The sequence below is a fragment of the Hyperolius riggenbachi genome, chromosome 6 (genome assembly GCF_040937935.1).
Source record: "Hyperolius riggenbachi isolate aHypRig1 chromosome 6, aHypRig1.pri, whole genome shotgun sequence".
Lineage (NCBI taxonomy): Eukaryota > Metazoa > Chordata > Amphibia > Anura > Hyperoliidae > Hyperolius > Hyperolius riggenbachi.
The window spans coordinates 96,433,092-96,451,947 of record NC_090651.1 but is presented as its reverse complement, the minus strand read 5'-3'; the positions used below and the strand labels follow the sequence as shown (position 1 = coordinate 96,451,947).

The window sequence follows — 18,856 nt, the reverse complement described above, 5'->3', positions numbered from 1 at the left end:
GAAAGATAACGGTTTATAAACAAAAAGTCATCACTGCTTCCTTTACATGAATAGGTTAAATGTGTGCTCTGGTAACCACTTTGTAAAGCTAAATTAATCCAGAGATCACCAGCCGGGCTGGCTGCGTTTGGGGTCTTTGTATTTAACATTGTGGATGAGAGAGATTCCATGTACAATTGCTTTCACTTGTAAGGTCCAATTCATTTTTATTTGTCTGCCTTAAGTGAATAAACAAATTGAAGAGCAGTTCCTGTAGGCTGATGTTTCCCAAGTGCATCATTGGCTTTGGAGATAATGGGAAAATAGCATTTTTTTTTGTTTGATTTAGTTACACTAAAGGTTGATGCCAGTTAAGAAGATCTGTAGGTTGATGGATTGTGGGAGTTGTAATTGTAATGTACGTGTTCATCCTGATAATGAATCCTCAGCATCAAGTGTGCTGGATGGCACTCTGTGTCCCAAGCTTTTATCAAAGCCTCCAGTTTGTCAGGGATGCCAAACATCTTAAAGGAAAGGTTCAGGGAGGGTGGGCAAAAAATAAAAATAAAATTCCACTTACCTGGGGCTTCCTCCAGCCCGTGGCAGGCAGGAGGTGCCCTCGCCGCCGCTCCGCAGGCTCCCAGTGGTCTCCGGTGGCGCGCCCGACCTGGCCAGGCCGGCTGCCAGGTCGGGCTCTTCTGCGCTCCAAGGCCCGGAACTTCTGCGTCCCACGCCGGCGCTCTGACGTCATCGGACGTCCTCCGTGCTCTACTGCGCATGCGCAGAACTACTGCGCATGCGCAGTAGAGCACGGAGGACGTCCGATGACGTCAGAGCGCCGGCGTGGGACGCAGAAGTTCCGAGCCTTGGAGCGCAGAAGAGCCCGACCTGGCAGCCGGCCTGGCCAGGTCAGGCGCGCCACCGGAGACCACCGGGAGCCTGCGGAGCGGCGGCGAGGGCACCTCCTGCCTGCCACGGGCAGGAGGAAGCCCCAGGTAAGTGGAATTTGATTTTTATTTTTTACCCACCCTCCCTGAACCTTCCCTTTAAAGGAAACCAGAGCTGTCACATAGCGAAGATTTGATACTCACCCGCAGCTTCCTCCAGCAGCATAAGCTCATCTGAGTCCCACGCCGTCCTCCCGCGGTCTGCCGTTCAGCCGCAGCCAGCCCCAGGAACAAACCTAGTCAAGTTCAGTGTGGGTCTACTGCGCATGCACGCGGGATCTGCACATGCGCAAAAGACCCAGACTGGACCCGACTGAGCCTGTTACTGGGGCTGATCGCGGTTGAGTGGCAGACCGTGGGAGGAGAGCATGGGTCGTTATGTGACAGCTCTGTACTCTTTAAGGCCTTCTGCACACTGCAAATCACAAATACGATTTGCGATTTACGATTCTGATTTTCCTTGGATGCTATCAACACAAGAAGAAAAACTCAGCATGCAGGGCCGATTAAAAACTGGAATAGATGAAAAATCGGATTCACATGTAAAATAGGGTTAAAATCAGAACAAGTAGTGTGCAAGAGGCCTCAAGAGAACGTACTCTCGTCTTTGGGTGCACTCGGGCTCCTGAAGACTCCTGCAGCAGAAAAGAGAGAAGAGAGCAGTCACCGACCTATCAGTCGGAGCCTGCTAACTAGGGAGCCAGTGCTGGGACCTGGAGAAGAACGGGAAGGCTCTATAGGACTCAGAGCCTTCCCTCTACTTACTTAGGTAAGTATCTTTTTTTTTTTTTTTACACTTCAGACTCACTTTAAAGAGAACCCGAGGTGGGTTTGAAGAATATTATCTGCATACAGAGGCTGGATCTGCCTATACAGCCCAGCCTCTGTTGCTATCCCAAACCCCCCTAAGGTCCCCTGCACTCTGCAATCCCTCATAAATCACAGCCACGCTGCTGACAAACAGCTTGTCAGAGCTGGCTGTGTTTATCTCTATAGTGTCAGTCTGCTGCTCTCCCCGCCTCCTGCAGAACTCCAGTCCCCGCCTGCATCCCTTCCCTCCCTGCTGATTGGAGGGAAGGGACGGGGGCAGGGACCGGAGCTATGCAGGAGGCGGGGGAGCAGCTGAGACTGACACTACAGATGTAAACACAGCCTCACAGCACGGCTGTGATTTATGAGGGATTGCAGAGTGCAGGAGGACCTTAGTGGGGTTTGGGATAGCAACAGAGGCTGGGCTGTATAGGCAGATCCAGCCTCTGTATGCAGATAACATTCTTTAAACACACCTCAGGTTCTCTTTAAATAACAGCTGTACAAATTGCTTTTAGCACCCCATGCACCCTTCAGACGTGTAATGCACGATGTCTGGATACCTCCATAATATGTACTTGGCATTTGCTCTGCTTCCTTCCATTGTTTTGTATAAATCCACCCTACTCTGGTGAATGCTATGTTTTTGTGAATGTTGGAAGAGCGCCTTGAATAAATGTCACCCAGTAAGGAGGTAGTGTTTAACATGTCAATGGCCCCAAGCATTGAAGGCTTACAATCACGGAATGACTCATCATCTGCTCAAAGAATATCGCTTGCCTTATCAACATCTTTATAAAGATTGCCACTACCAGCATCCCCCTGTTTTAATGCACTCACTGTGTCAAACATTGCAAAAAAGAATAGTAGTCAACTGAATCAGGCTGATAACCAACATATAAGGAGCTTGGGGTTGGGAAGAACTATACAGAGCAAAATTGAGTTAGATACGGTGAGTGCAATAACACAGTAAGATCTTGCTAGTGGTCCCACCCTACCCTCTTCCTGATGTCTAGCTGCACCCCATGAGGTTTGGGGCACATGACCCTGTGGATGACCTCAGGTAAAACTGCTCTCAAAGTACCCATTAACGGTACAATTCTGCGGCCTATCGCTATCTTCTGATTGCCATGGTAATCAATCAGAAACAATTAGTCGTGCCAATTAATGGACGAATTCCCGCTAGCTAATTCAATTTATGGGATCGATCTGAAAAAATTTAAAATTTGATTTGACATGGAATTGTAAGATTAATGGGCACCATCAGGCTTTTAATCTAATTGGATATGTATTCAATCATTGATACACTCATTGTATATGTAGGATGCAACTGCATCCACCATTAGCGTAGACATGAGATGGGGACATGCATTGTTGTCTCCTAACCTGTGAATTTTCAGCCAACACCACCTTACATTTTGTTTTGTAGCGGCGCATTGTACCTTGTTTTCCTCAATACTGATTGCTGGCTGTAATGTTAAATGTGTAACAAACCAATACTGGAACATAGACCAAAACCTCACGCATGGATGCCTGCAGAAAAGATAAGCCAGTGTTCTGGGCAAGCAGTTGTAAATACTGCTTTAGACACACATTATGGCTTCTTTATCACTACAAACGCTTGTTTGGTTGCTAGAATACCCATTCTAAAGTGCCCCAATGGACTTTCACTCACTGAAATGACACCTAGTTGGAATAGTATTTGTGAAGCACAACAGATGGTAATTCAAGTAAAACACATAAATCAAATAGTGTAAGTGACAAATTACATTAGCAGAACATGGAAGTAGCTAAATAACATTATCTTTTATTAATAAGTAATTTCAAATCTGGCTACGCCAACACGACTTAAAATAAATATACCAAAGCAGACCTGAATTCAGAACTTCCTCTCTGTTTTAAAAGATACACAACAGCATAATAACCTCAGTGTTCTCCCCAGATTTTTTTTCCAGCCAGGTGGCAGGAAAAAGTAGCCGGGTGGGGCGAGATGAAACAATATAGGGCCGATGCTTCTGTGTGCAACTTTGCTTACAGATTAGAAGGAAGTGAGCCGATGACAGCCGGGTGCTCACCAAAACTAGCCGGGTGCAGCACCCGGCTAAAAGAGCCTGGGGAGAACACTGAACCTTTAGGCTGGGTGCACACATAGCAGAAACGCTAGCATTGCAGAAAACGCTGGTTTTTTGTTGCATAATATTTATAGACACATCAAAAACGATGGTATGCGTTTTTCATGCGTTTTCCATGCGCTTTTATATGCGTTTTTTCCCCAAAGTATTTTTTTTATGCTGTATTTCCGCTTCCTGTTGTCTTCCTAGTGATTTGCATAAATGGAAATATAAAACTGCATGAGAAACAAATACAAAACACATATGCGTTTAACCACTTTACCCCCACCCGTACGGATTTCTCCGTCCCTTTTTCCATCCTTTTACCACCAGGGACGGAGAAATCCGTACTTCCCGTGCTCCCGCCGCTGCCCGCGCTCCCGCTCGCTTATGCACGCACTCCCGTTCGCATGCACGCCGCCGCCCGCTCACCTGGAGATCAATGAATGGGAAAATCCATTCCCGTTCGTTGATCTAAGCCCCCACAATGATCCGCTGCCTCTGCGAGAAGCAGCGATCATTGTGAAGAAAAAAAAAAGTTCACAGCCTCTTTGTACTTCCTGCAAGCGTCCTTCCGGACGCTTGCAGGTCGCATAAATAAAATGTTACTGTGGCCATCTTGTGGCCAAATAGTAAAACTACACCCTAAAGCATTTTTCACATACAAATACACTACTTTTACACAAAAAATTAACTCATTACCTCCCACACTCCCCAATTTATTTATTTTTTTCTGTAATTAAAAAAAAAATAAAAAAAATTTACAATTAAAAAAAAATACATAAATAGCTACCTTAGGGACTGAACTTTTTAAATATTTATGTCAGGAGGGTACAACACTGTTACTTTATAAACTATGGGCTTGTAATTAGGGATGGACGCAAAACTGAAAAAAATGCACCTTTATTTCCAAATAAAATATTGGCGCCAAACATTGTGATAGGGACATAATTTAAATGGTTTTATAACCGGGACAAATGGGCAAATGAATTTCATGGGTTTTAATTTCAGTAGCATGCATTATTTAAAAACTATAATGGCCGAAAACTGAAAAATAATGAATTTTTTCCCACATTTTTCCTATTTTCCCATTAAAACATATTTAGAATAAAATCATTCTTGGCATAATGTCCCACCTAAAGAAAGCCTAATTGGTGGCGGAAAAAACAAGATATAGTTCATTTCATTGTGATAAGTAATGATAAAGTTATAGACGAATGAATGGAAGGAGCGCTGAAAGTTGAAAATTGCTCAGGTGGTCATGGGGTAAAACCCCTTAGTGGTGAAGTGGTTAATATATGCGAACCGCAAACACATTAAAATGCACGCAAAATGCATAACAAATGCACCAAAAATGCAGTAAAAATGCAAAAAAAAAAAAGCACACAACATTAACATAAAATATGACATAAAACACACGTTATGTTATGTGTGCACCCAGCCTTAAAGAAAAACAATTCTTTGTTACAGCTGATACAAATCATGCAATAGTATATCTACTTCCTGCTTTCATGGAAGCAAACAGGGATGATCTTCGAGCTTAATCACGAGTGATTACTCGTGATTCAAATGAGGATTAATTACAGCAGCTGAGCGGCAGGGATTGGAAGGGTTATTTACCCATAAATCCGCGTCCTCCCCGTGCTCCATATAGGTCCATGTGTCCTAATAGTAGTGTTCCAAGCCTCGCTGTCGTCACTTCCTCCTTCAAGATTTATTTCACTTGTACCTTTTATATTGTTACTTGTGTTACTTTTTTATGTGTAATTCTTAATAACTATCCCATTAAAAAAACCTGACTTGGTAATCGATCAGAAATGGTAGTAGTCAGCTGTTCATTGGGTCAGCATCCAAGGGTTAGCGATGGCTAATCCTGATCAATACTTTTGCCTGCGTTATTGTGGCACAGGCGCTTATGCTGGAACTGTTATAAGACACATTCAGCCTACAGAACAGGTGAGAGTTACTGGAATTATGTGTGACTCTAGTCAGTGAAACACAGAGGGAGTGCTTTTTATCTCTGCTTCCCCACCTTCCCTCTTATAGGTTCCCAACGAGTGCCCCCTCCCTAGTGTAGGTAGGACGACAGTGCCCCCATTATAGGTAGCCAGAAAGTGCCCCCGAGTGTAGGTAGGCAGAAAGGGCCCCTCTTTTTGGGTAGTCAGAGAGTTCCGCCCCCCTCTTTATAGGTAGCCAGAGAGGTCCCCTAAGTGTTGGTAGGAAGAGAGCCCCCCGCATAGGTAGCTGAGGGTGCTACCCCCCTGCAATTTTGCTATTTAACTTGGCATGACACCATAACTTTATCCCCATTGACTGTCCACAGTGCATGCAATATTACCAGGAACTGTAATGATCTGCTCAGCTGCCTGTGCAGGCAGGCAGCTTTTTGACCATTGTGTAGGTTTGCATGCTGCAGGACTCTGGAAAGGAGAGCTTCTGTCAGTTTTGCAGCTTGTGTTTGCTGAGGAATTTGCATACGTTGTCATGCAAATTGCCTGGCCACATTCATTGGAGGCGTGTACTATAAGTACTATGTGTTTCCCACAATGCTTGGCTGGTCATAAGGATTCTTCCTGTGAAACACTCTGGAGAGTGTCAGCCTTGCTCATTGTTTGAATATCAGCTTAGAGTTATCCCTGGAAACTGCACTGGGCAGGTTTCCTTAGTGCAGTTAGGATTTCTTATCTGTTTTGTTTGTTCTGTTGCGATTGTCCTGTCCCAGCGGTGGTCGACAGGAAATCGTTTTGATCTCTGTTCTTGGAGTATAGCTGGTGCAGCGGTTGCTACCAGCTATCTCTTCTGCTCTGTCTCCTTGGATCGCGCTAGCCTCTTTTCGCTAGTGCTGTGGATCCTTCTGTTCTGCCTCCCTGGATCGCACTAGCATCCTGCGCTAGTGCTGTGGATCCTTCTGTTCTGCTACTCAGTACCTGGATCGCACTAGCATCCTGCGCTAGTACTGTGGATCCTTCTGTTCTGTCTTCCTGGATCGCGCTAGCCACTTTCGCTAGTGCTGTGGATCCTATCTCTCGCTTGTCCCTGTTTTCGTGTGTCTGTCTTGTCTTCTACGAACGCTTGCTGGAGGCTCGGTGAGGTAACCGTTAAGCAAGCGGTCGCGTCCTCTGTTTCATGTTTGTCTGTCGATGGTTAGTTAGGCGTGCTTGTCTCTATTGTGCTTATCACGTGGAGACCGCGCATGAACGCGTGCACTGTTGCGAATGAGTGCGGTGTTCGCGTTCAGTTAGCGTTTGTTATTTTCTGTATCTCCTCATTGTATGATTTGCTGTGCCTTTGCTATCCTCGTATTCTGTTCTGATCTGCCTTGTGTCACTTCTGGCAATCGCCTTTCTTGCGGTTGCGTTTCTGTTTCGTATCTGCTGTTGTGTGTGCGCTGTCGCGGGATGGCGACTAGATTGGCGCACACACATACAACCTGTCCCTTTGCTCGTTCTCATTCACAATCGCTTCTCTTGCGATTGCGTTCTGCGCTTCGTACAATTCCTGTTTGGCATTTGTGGAGGTACAGAGGATTGGTTCCTCTGCACTCCCCAGCGCCATCTGCCGACAGGAATTTCCCTCTATGGGTGCGTAGCACCTTTTGCTGGGTTCCTGCAATTATACGCTTGTGGAGGATTTCCGCCGTATCAGCGCACGCGTTGTGCGCTGATCACGGAGAAAGTTCCACAATCGTTACAGGAACCTTGTTGTGGAACCCAAGCACACTGAGAACCATAGACATACAATCAGGTTGCAAACAAATTGGCTATAGCCATGCAGCAATTTAGTAGTATATAAATGGGGATCCCATGTGAACTTGCTGTGAGTGAATGTGCCTGTACAGCCGGCTGTGTGTTAATGAAGATCTTTGTGGCCATGCTTGTATTTTATGGGGGGTGTTTTTAACAATATTAATATGCAATAAGGGATGTTCGAATTTTCCTTAATAAAATTGTATTTTGAGTGACATTGAGCAAGGTACCTCTTTCTTTCCTATTTGATGGCTGTTGACAGTTTTAGGGGCACCCACTCCCTTTTATTAAGGTTAATGGTAAACCATTTTTGCAACTGCCATTATTTCTATACCTACTAATGTTGGGATAGGCTAAAATATTGCTTTTTTTATAGATATACAAATAAAGAAAGGGAGATACTGGTTGCTTGGCAGTTAGAAACAGATGTTATTTCCCACAATGCAACAAGGTTCACAGACATGAAACTGTCATGACCATGGTCCTGACATCACACTGGTGGAGTGGTTTCACCACAATAACAGCCATACAGACACCCCTGATGATCTATTTGAGAAAAAAGATAAAAAAATTTTACGGGACAGGGGGTCAGCTACTGATTAGGATGAAGTTCAATCCTTTGCTACAGTTCCTCTTTAACGTCTTTGGGACCGCAACCTCTGGCCCCTTTAAGAGTCTTTATTTTTCTTTTTTCATTTCCAAATGGCTGTGATTGGCTCTCAGCAATTAGGAGGTCAGGAGCCAATTAAAACATCTCCTGACCGATAGGAGGAAGTTCAGCTATCACGTGACAGCCAAGTTCACTTCCTCCAGGAAGAGCGATTAGCTCGGGACTGTGGTAAGCCCACGGGGTAGAATCTACGCCGCATCAAAGTTAGAGACCCGCAGATGCGGCCTAGTTTCTAACCCAAATCGGTTAAGCGACTTGGTCAGGTTCACAGGTCAAAACATGCAATATGAGGATAGCACAGCAAGGTGGGTGCATGACTATAATTTCCCTTCCCTTTAGTTGGCTTGTTCGCTTGCTTCTGCATTTTTAAACGTATGGATTGTCTTTGCTGTATAAAAGCAGCAGTATTTTGGATTCATATGAATTCTAAAAGTAACCTTCAAAGTGAATTAAAGAGTGCTGCTCTGCTAAATATAGCTACTTTTATTCTCCATAAATGCACTGCAGTGGTCCGGAAGCTGCTCTATTTTCCCTCTCTGCCTTTTATAAAGATCAGAAGTCTCCCGGATTTACCCATTAGAGGAAAGCAATTAGAATGGGTTTTTTTCACAGGCAGCTCACATGGCACCCGATCAGAAGGGCAAAGTACACAGATACAGTTCAGCTACACACAGAGCTGTTTTGACAGGTATAGTTTAGTAGGTTAACTCCTCTGGAATAGCGAGAACGTTACAATGAATGGATTCCTCATATCTGGCTGCTACCACAAAGAGGTACCTATGATAAAATGGGACTGACTTGAGAGGGCTTTGTATTACACAATTAGTGGAAAAAGCTACCAAAGTCAGACAACAGAATGAACCCACAAAAGTTGTAGCAGAATTTTTAGTCATCCTATACCAGGGGTGGGCAAACTTTTATGCCTGTGGCCCGTATTACTGTAGCGGCCCGCATGCCTCCCGCATTCCACCTGCATTCCTCTCTTCCTCCCTCCCTGCAGAGTTGCAGACGCGTGTAGCAATAGGCTTTAACCAATTGCACATTCCAGCAGCGATCTCCAAAGCGATGGTGGCACGCTGGTACGTAATGACGACCGGTCACATGTCGCCACTGGACCGTGCAATTGGGTGAGTTAACCTTCCCATTAGGCACAATGCAAACATTTTCAAGGAGGGAGGACAGGAAAGGAGTCTGGATCCAGCTTGCAAGCCGTAGTTTGCCCACGCCGGTCCTATACTGTATTACTGTATAATGCTTTTTGTTGCCACAATATCAGTGCAGTACATCTTAGATCAGGAAGTGTTCATTTCAAGTGTACCTATAGCAAAAAAGTGCCACAAATGGGTACTTACCTCAATAGAGGAACGCTTCTGGATAATCCAAAGGCTTCCCCCATCCTCCTCCACTGGGCAGTTCTAGAGCTGTGTCATCCTAAAAAAAATTCACAAGACCTTGTCAACAGCTTGCTCCTCGGTCTTTCTCAGAACACACTATGTGATAATATAATATCAATTGCAAGCCATTTGTTGTCATTTTTTAAGGTACACATCAGGACAAGCTGCCAATTTTTTACATGTGGTTTCTTACTAAACAACCGATGTGTTTCCCACTGATAAATGCTCCCTGGAAATGAAATCCTTTGAAGAATGAATCTGTTTGGACTAAAATTACCTACATCCTACACAGACCTGATGCTCTCCTAACTGTTTCTACAAAACATGTTGGCACCCGGTATACTACGCTTGTATAAAACAGGGTTTTAGGAAGCATACTTAAAAACCATTCCATACTGTATTCCTGTATTTTTCAGGTAAAAAAAAACAGCATTCTCAGAATTTTTTTCCAGCCGGGTCGCATGAAAAAGTAGCCGGTTGGGGAAGGTCACACTGGGTTCTACTGGGTGTGGGATCACACTAGGTACTTTTGGGAAGAGGGGGGGGGGGGGAGCTTAGGGGGATTAGCCTAGATGCTACTGGTTTTGGCAGATGATGGTGGAGGGGTTGTAAGTAATGCTGAGTAATGGGAAGGGAAGGGAGATCTCACCCTAGATGCTGCTGACCAAGGTGTGGATTCATAATGGATGCTGCTGATGAAATGGTAAGGGGCTTCACACTGGATGATGCTAGTGGGTGGGAAAAGGAGTTAACACTAGCTGTTACTTAAGAGGATGGGTAATCTCCCTTTGGATGATGGGGGGCGGGGGGGGGGGGGGTCTCACATGGACTGGAGTGATACTGTTGGGCAGAGGCATTCTCAGTCAAGGTGCTGCTGATGGATAGGAAGATCTCTCTCACCCCTATCCACCAGCAGAACTCTGAGAATGTCCCTCCCCATTCCCCAACAGTGAGAGACCCTCCCGGCCCCCAAAGGTAGAGTCCCTTTCCTACATTAGCAGCAGCCAGTGTGAACCCCCTTCCCCACCCCATATAGCATGTTGGAGAGGCAGTTAGCCTCAAGTTGGGTGCAACTGCTAATTTGTCACCTTGGGCAACTTCGTACCTGATTCGGTCTATTTTTAATACACCACGAGAAAGCACAGGCTTAGGGCAGCATATGCACACACAGTGCAGCCGGCAGATGCCTCTCTGTAGCCACCCCTTGTCTGCCGATGCTAATAAGAGACATGCTCTCCTCCACAGAGATTTCCTCACTCGCAGATAATGAAAGTGGGGATGAGAGCGAGCGATGCCCACTGACCGTGCCATGTACTTCAAATATAGGAAGTGAAAAGTGATGTCACTTCCTGTATACGGCATGATCACTAGGCACCGCTTGCTCTCGCCACTGTAAGCCATCAGTGCCGCTGAGTGATCTGTGCTGCATATGCATTGCAGCGAGCAAGGGGATATTTGCGGAGGAGAGCTGAGGATGTTTCTATTTAGCATCGTCAGGCGGGTGAGGCATGCAGGCAGGCAGAGGAACACAAGAGTGAGGAGAAAAGTCCAGACCACAGGAAAAATGACAGCTGGGCGCTCACCTAAATTAGCCGGGCAAAGTGCCTGGCTTAAAGGCTTTGGGGAGAACACTGACAAGGTTAGTTAATGCTTATGGTTATATGAAAGGCCTAATGAATATTTAATCTATACCTCTTATGCCCTTTCCTTAATTGAGTGCTTCAGGAACTGAAAGTGCTGGTGCAACAATTTTTAACCACTTTAGGATTTTTGGTACGCATATCTACGCCCCTTTAAACTTGACGTGCGGATGAGGGGGGTAGATATGCGTACTGTTACCTTCCCGTTGAGTTAACGATCCCTGCGCCATTTTCACACGATCCACCGCTGCAGCCCACCTCCATCTGTGATCAATCTTTTATTCTCAATCCTGATCACCGTTCCCGTGTCTTCTGAGAGGTTAATAAAGTCACACAAACTCTCAGACCCGACACTTCCTGTTCTTCTGTGTTCTATTAATAGAAACACGGTCTCAGTAGCACCATCTTTTGGTCAAAAAGTAAATATACACCTAATTATACCACCAGTGGCGCAGCTAAGAAGCTGTGGGCCCCAGTGCAAGTTTAGCATTGGGGGCCCCCAAGCATGGTATAGATAACAATTGATACAACACACCAAAACCAATCAAGGACAACCACAGTGTCAGAGGTGCAAGAAGGGGATGGGAACCTGTATGTTGGTGATCACTACCATTCAAATCAACTATAGAAGTGAATATTATCAGCACAGGAACAATAAAGAGCTAATACTGTGTTTAAGGGGTGGGCCCCTCGGGGCCCCTCTAGCCCAAGGGCCCCTATGCAGTCGCTACCTCTGCACCCCCTATTGCTACGCCACTGTATACCACTATACTGTATTACATAGAAAGTTTATTATGTTTTTGTTTACTTTTAACCCCTTCCAACCCTGCCCCACAGTTACAGAAATAAAACACTTGTTAAAAATAATGAAAAAAATTACTTTAATTATTTTTCACATAAATAGTTACCTTAGGTACTTTTCTAATATGGTTGTCATGAGACTATATTACTGTTAATTTTGCAAAAAAAGTCTTGTAATAAGTGAATAAGTAAGTATTAAAAATCCCTAAAAATCCCTTAAAAATCCACTAGAGCGAATCCGCATGCGTTGTCCGCATGCGGATTCGCATAACCAATACAAGTGGATGGCCCTGTTTCCACTTGTCAGTTTTCTTCTGCGTTTTTCTGTGCAGGATTTTTCTGCACGGTAGAGCCTGCAGAATTCGCCTGCGTGTGGAATGCAGGCGAATCGCAGGCAATGTATTTAATAGGGAAATCGCATGCGTTTTTTGCATGCGTTTTTTCCCGCGATTTCGCATGCGATTTCGCATTGAAAGTAATGTTAAATGACACAGGCAGTGACATGGTTAAAATCGCATGTACCCTGCCTATGCGAAATCGCATGCGAAATCGCGGCAAAAACGCATGCGAAATCGCATCTGCATGCGATTCCGCACCGCACTAGTGGAAACGGGCCCTAAACGGAAAAATGCTCCTTTATTTCCAGATAAAATATTATCATCATACATTGCACTAGGGACTCAAGTCAAACGTTGTAATAACCGGGACAAATGGGCAAATAAAACGTGTGGGGTTTATGTATCGAAGCACCTTTTTTTTTTTTTTTTAACTATAATGGCTGAAAACTGAGAAATAATCTTTTTTTTGTTTGTTTGTTTTTCCTTATTATTCCCTTTAAAATGCATATAAAATAAAATAATGCATAGCAAAAACTACCACCCAAAGAAAGCCTAATTTGTGGAGAAAAAAACAATATATAGATCATTTTAGTGTGATAAGTAACAATAAAGTTATCGCTGAATGAATGGGAGGAGCGCTGAAATGTGAAAATTGTTTTGGTTTTTAAGGGGGAAAACCTGTGATCCTTACATAGTTATATAGTTACATAGTTATTTTGGTTGAAAAAAGACATACGTCCATCAAGTTCAACCAGTATAAAGTACAACACCAGCCTGCTCCCTCACATATCCCTGTTGATTCAGAGGAAGGCGAAAAAACCCTTACAAGTAATGGTCCAATTAGCCCCTAAAGGGAAAAATTCCTTCCCGACTCCAGATGGCAATCAGATAAAATCCCTGGATCAACATCATTAGGCATTACCTAGTAATTGTAGCCATGGATGTCTTTCAACGCAAGGAAAGCATCTAAGCCCCCTTTAAATGCAGGTATAGAGTTTGCCATAACGACTTCCTGTGGCAATGCATTCCACATCTTAATCACTCTAACTGTAAAGAACCCTTTCCTAAATAAATGGCTAAAACATTTTTCCTCCATGCGCAGATCATGTCCTCTACTCCTTTGAGAAGGCCTAGGGACAAAAAGCTCATCCGCCAAGCTATTATATTGCCCTCTGATGTATTTATACAGTACATGTTAATTAGATCTCCTCTAAGGCGTCTTTTCTCTAGACTAAATAAAGTCAGTTTATCTAATCCTGAAGTGGTTAAACACATAAAAATAATTTGCTGGTAATAATTATGTATTTATTTACATTATAAAATGTGTCCCTGGACTGGACTTTTATCTGCACTTTGCAAAGCATAATGCAAGTAGCTTGTGGCGCCAACAATAGCCTTATGCATGAAACAACCAAATTACTCTTGTGCCAAACACTATTGCTATTATAGGAACTCGATAGATAAACTTCATTTGACACTACTAAATTAAATTGTTCCATTTAATCAATGCTACATTGAAGGGAACTGAAAAGAATCCTGCTCGCTCTATATTCTGTGGCAATAAATTTTCACACAGGGCTCTTTCATATCCTCCGCGGCTCCAAATAAAAAGACTAAATAAAAGTTCTAAATAAAAGGACTGAAGAGTCCATTATTTAAACAATAGTTTTTTAGGGATATAGATCAGAGCAAAGGCAGTACAGAGATACAGTCATGGCCAAAATTGTTGCCACCCCAGAAATGTTTCCAGAAAATCAAGTATTTCTCACAGAAAAGTATTGCAGTAACACATGTTTTGCTATACACATTGATTCCCTTTATGTGTATTGGTATAAAACAAAAAAAGAGGAAAAAAGCAAATTGGACATAAGGTCACACAAAACTCCAAAAATGGGCTGGACAAAATTATTGGCACTCTTAACTTAATGTTTGGTTGCACACCCTTTGGAAAAAAAACTGAAATCAGTCACTTCCTATAACCATCAATAAGCTTCTTATACCTCTCACCTGGAATTTTGGACCACTTTTCCTTTGCAGACTTCTCCAGGTCTCTCTTATTGGAAGAGTGCTTTTTCCCAACAGCAATTTTAAGATCTCTCCACAAGGATTCAATGGGATTTAGATCTGGACTCATTGCTGGCCACTTCAGAACTCTCCAGTACGTTGTTGCCATCCATTTCTGGGTTCTTTTTGATGTATGTTTGGAGTCATTGTCCTGCTGGAAGACCCAAGATTTTGGATGCAAAACACAGCTTTCTGACCCTGGGCTCTACAGTGCGGTAATCCTCAGATTTCATGATGCCTTGCACACATTCAAAGCACCCAGTGCCAGAGGCAGCAAAACAATGCCAAAACATCATTGAACCTCCACCATATTTTACTGTAGGTACTGTGTTCTTTACTTTTGTTTTTACTAATTCCATTTTTGGTAAAACAGTACAATGATGTGCTTTGCCACAAAAGCTCTATCTTGGTCTCATCTGTCCATATGACTTTTCCCAGAAGGATTTTGGCTTACTCAAGTACATTTTGGCAAACTGTAGTCTTGCTTTTTATGTCTCTGTGTCAGCAGTGAGGTCCTCCTGGGTCTCCTGCCATAGCGTTTCATTTCATTTAAATGTTGATGGATAGTTTGCGCTCACATTGATGCTCCCTGAGCCTGCAGGACAGCTTGAATTTCTTTGGAACTTGTTTGGGGCTGCTTATACACCATCCAGACTATCCTGCATTGCAACCTTTCATCAATTTGTATCTCCCGTCTACGTCCAGGGAGATTAGCTACAGTACCATGTATTGCAAACTTCTTAATAATGTTGCGCATTGTGGACAAAGGCAAATCTAGATCTCTGGAGATGGACTTGTAACCTTGAAATTGTTGATATTTTTCCACAATTTTGGTCCTCAGGCCCCACGTGTCCTAAAGAGGCGTGATAATCACGTGAAACAGCTGTAGACAGTAGGGGCTTTCTGCTGTACTTGTTCCTTTGTGGCTACAATAAAAGAATTCTTGTGGAGTGCTGGAGTCCGTGCTTTTCTTTCAGTACGACATTGTAACCTTGAAATTGTTGATATTTTTCCACAATTTTGGTTCTCGAGTCCTCAGACAGTTCTTCTCTCCTCTTTCTGTTGCCCATGCTTAGTGTGGCACACACAATGCAAAGACTAAGAGAACCTCTCACCCTTTTATCTGCTTTCAGGTGGGATTTTTAAATTGCCCACACCTGTTACTTTCCCCAGGTGAGTTTAAAGGAACATCACATGCTTGAAACAATTTTATTTATCCACAATTTTGAAAGGGTGCCTATAATTTTGTCCAGCTCATTTTTGGAGTTTTATGTGACATTATGTCCAATTTGCTTTTTTATTTCATCATTTATGTCATTATTTTTTATATGCAAATAATAGGTATATTTGCCAGGGATCCATATACAGCAGTATTGTGGCTGTACAACGATCCCTGGCAAAAGTGTTGCAACCTACGTTAAATTCACTTCTGTTTCTGGGGATATAAGTACATTTTCAATACTGATGGTTAGATACATTATGTGCAATTTAACCTTATTTCTTATCAAAATTTTAAAATCAATTTTCTCAAAAATTACAAGGGTTTTTTTTTGTGTGAAAAATTATATTCTCCTTAACATACCTAACAAATTTTGGGATTATAGCAGTGATGGCTAACCTTGGCACTCCAGCTGTGGGGGAACTACAAGTCCCATGAGGCATTGCAATACTCCGACAGCTCTTAGCATAACTTGGGGAGGATGAGGCATGATGGGATTTGTAGTTTTGTCACAGCTGGAGTGCCAAGGTTAGCCATCACTGGATTATAGCATGTATGGGGGCTTTTGCTATTAACCAGCGCTATGGACTGCAGTAAGGTGCTATGGACTTTAAAAGTTTTGCCTAAACACTTTTGAAAATTGCATTAGACTGCCCAAGGCGCTCTCATTCCCCCTAGCTACCAACACACATTGCTCAATGCCAGGCCTGGATTTGAGGGAAGACAGGAAAGCTGGATCTGCATGCGTGGCCAGGAAGCGGGAACCAGGCATGTGCTTTTGGAGCATTACAGTATGGGAGGGAGGAAGTGTGATCAGGGGCAACTCGCATTAGAAATGTCTATGGCTAATATGTGCCTTCTGGCAGTTGCTATGACAACTATAGAGCTGGCTACACTACTACCAAGCATCCTGAAAGGTTCAGTAGCATATATTAAACAATAGTGCTATCCGGATATCTCCCAGTAAGCCTGTGCGGGGGGTCAATCTTACCTGTCTGACGTCTTCTTCGTCTGTCCTTCGGAGCCTCCCACGATGCGGTCCACGCGTGTCACCTGATTACAAACACTTCCTCCTTCAACCCGGAAGGAGTAAGTGTTTGTAATCACGTGACCGCTGCTTGGACCGCATCGTGGGAGGTGCCGAGGGACGGACCGAAGAAGTCGTCAGACAGGTAAGATTGACCCCCCGCACAGGTAACTGGGAGATATCCGGATAGAACTATCCGGATGTCTCCCGGTTCCGGATTTAAGCAGCTCTGTTAAACAACGCTTAAAGAGGAACTTAAACTCACAATTGAGCTTCATCACAATTAGCAGCAAATGCCCCCTTTCACATGGGAAATTTTTACCTTTTCTCGAATAGATCATCAGGGACATCTGTATGGATGATATTGTGGTGAGACCCCTTCCACAGTGTGTGATGTTAATGCCATGGTCATGACAGTTTCCTGTCTGTGAACCTTGCTGCATTGTGGGAAATAACAGATTTTTCCAACTGCCAAGCAAGCAGCATCTCCCTCTGCATATACATGGGTTCGGAGACTGCTGTCTTCCACTGAGGTGGGCTTTGGAGGTCTTCGGGAATGCTGCCAAAGACGGGCTGCTCCGTACTGGGCATGTGTGATTGCACGAGAGAGTGTACTCATGCATTTGCAATATGGACTGGCCTGTCTTTGTGAGGATTTGGGCTCCCGAAGACTTCCGAAGCCCTCCACTGCATAAAACAGCAGTCGTTGACCCATCGGTCGGAGAATGCTAACGGGGGAGCCCGTGCTGGAATGAGTGGACCGGGAGAGGATCGGGAAGGCTCTATTGGACCCAGATCCTTCCCACTTCTTAGGTAAGTATCTGTTTTTTCCCCCCCATTCAGACTCACTTTAAGTCTAGTCTAGGCAGGATAAGAGCTCCTTTTGTAATATCGAGCAGCAATAAGGTATATAGATAATAACGTTTACAAAGAAAACCACTTCATCAGGTGTTTTTTTTTAACTTTCCTCCTCTCTGTTTTTCTGATCTTTTATGGTGCTGACATTATTTCTATTCTGCAACTGGATGATGAGCGATGGATCTGAAGGCTGAAAAAAACAAAATCACACCTACAGGCTTAATAAAGCTGTAAATCTCAAGGCTATTTATTAAAGCATAGTAAATGTCCCATTGTAAGGCAGTTTGTGCAGTGAAGGAAGCTTAGTCATGCTTCACTTTTTAACCAGCGCTTTTTGTCTTTGTGTTATAAAAATCACACTTTCTGAGTGTGCGGAGCTGCTGAAGAGACCCTTCTTCATTTATAAACAAACTACAGTTTATTATTCACTTTAACAGCAATGATTACATCAGGCTGCCCATAAGTGGCTTGTCTGGGAAATGCTGGCAGGCTGGAAAATAAGGATCCTATTTATAAACGTGGTGATCTGCGACCAGCCGGAAAAGCGCAGTTCTTTCTGTAGAGCACTTCCATCACCATTTCATGTTTTCTCCTAGTTTTGTAACACGTGGAAAGAAAGCACAGAACTCTTTCTTCTCAGTGATGTTGCTAACAGTATTATTTTGTACCCCATGTTTGTTTCTTACTTTGTACAGCGTCATGGAATATGTTTGCACTTTATAAATAAATAATAATAACAGTACAGTCCCTCCACAGCTCCCCATATTAAAGTCCTTCAGTCAGCCCACCTACTGAACGCTGTGTGCTGAGTCACTAAGCAAATACAACTCCAGTAAAAATGCCAAAGGACCTCTGCATTGACATTTGTAAATAGGTTTGGTGTTTTTTGAACATACAATTTCCTGCAGCAGCTGTTACTCACTTTTCACATATGCAACTAGCCAAACATGGCTAACAATGCCCAAACAATTGCATACATTATATGTTACAAAAACAAGCTTTTTAAGTTTTGACAAACAATTAAAAGGACAGAATAATTCCAATGATTTGTTCCAGCACAGGAAATATTTAAGTGATTCTTAAGTTAAAATTAAAATATGATTTTATCTGGGGATTCTTGCAGCCCCCTGGAGTCCTCCTGTGCCCATGACGCCGGTCTGTGATAGAGACGCTTGGCTGTTACACAGACTCCCTTTATTTTCTCCATTATTTGCCTGATGAAGCAAGATTGTGACCTGCGAAACGCATTGCA

At 43.6% G+C, this 18,856-nt stretch overlaps 1 protein-coding gene across 1 annotated transcript in view; it reads left to right on the top strand.

The window, feature by feature from the left end:
• Positions 1–18,856, top strand: part of LOC137522057 (uncharacterized) — a 499,919-nt gene that overhangs the window by 54,208 nt on the left and 426,855 nt on the right. The window lies entirely within an intron of this gene.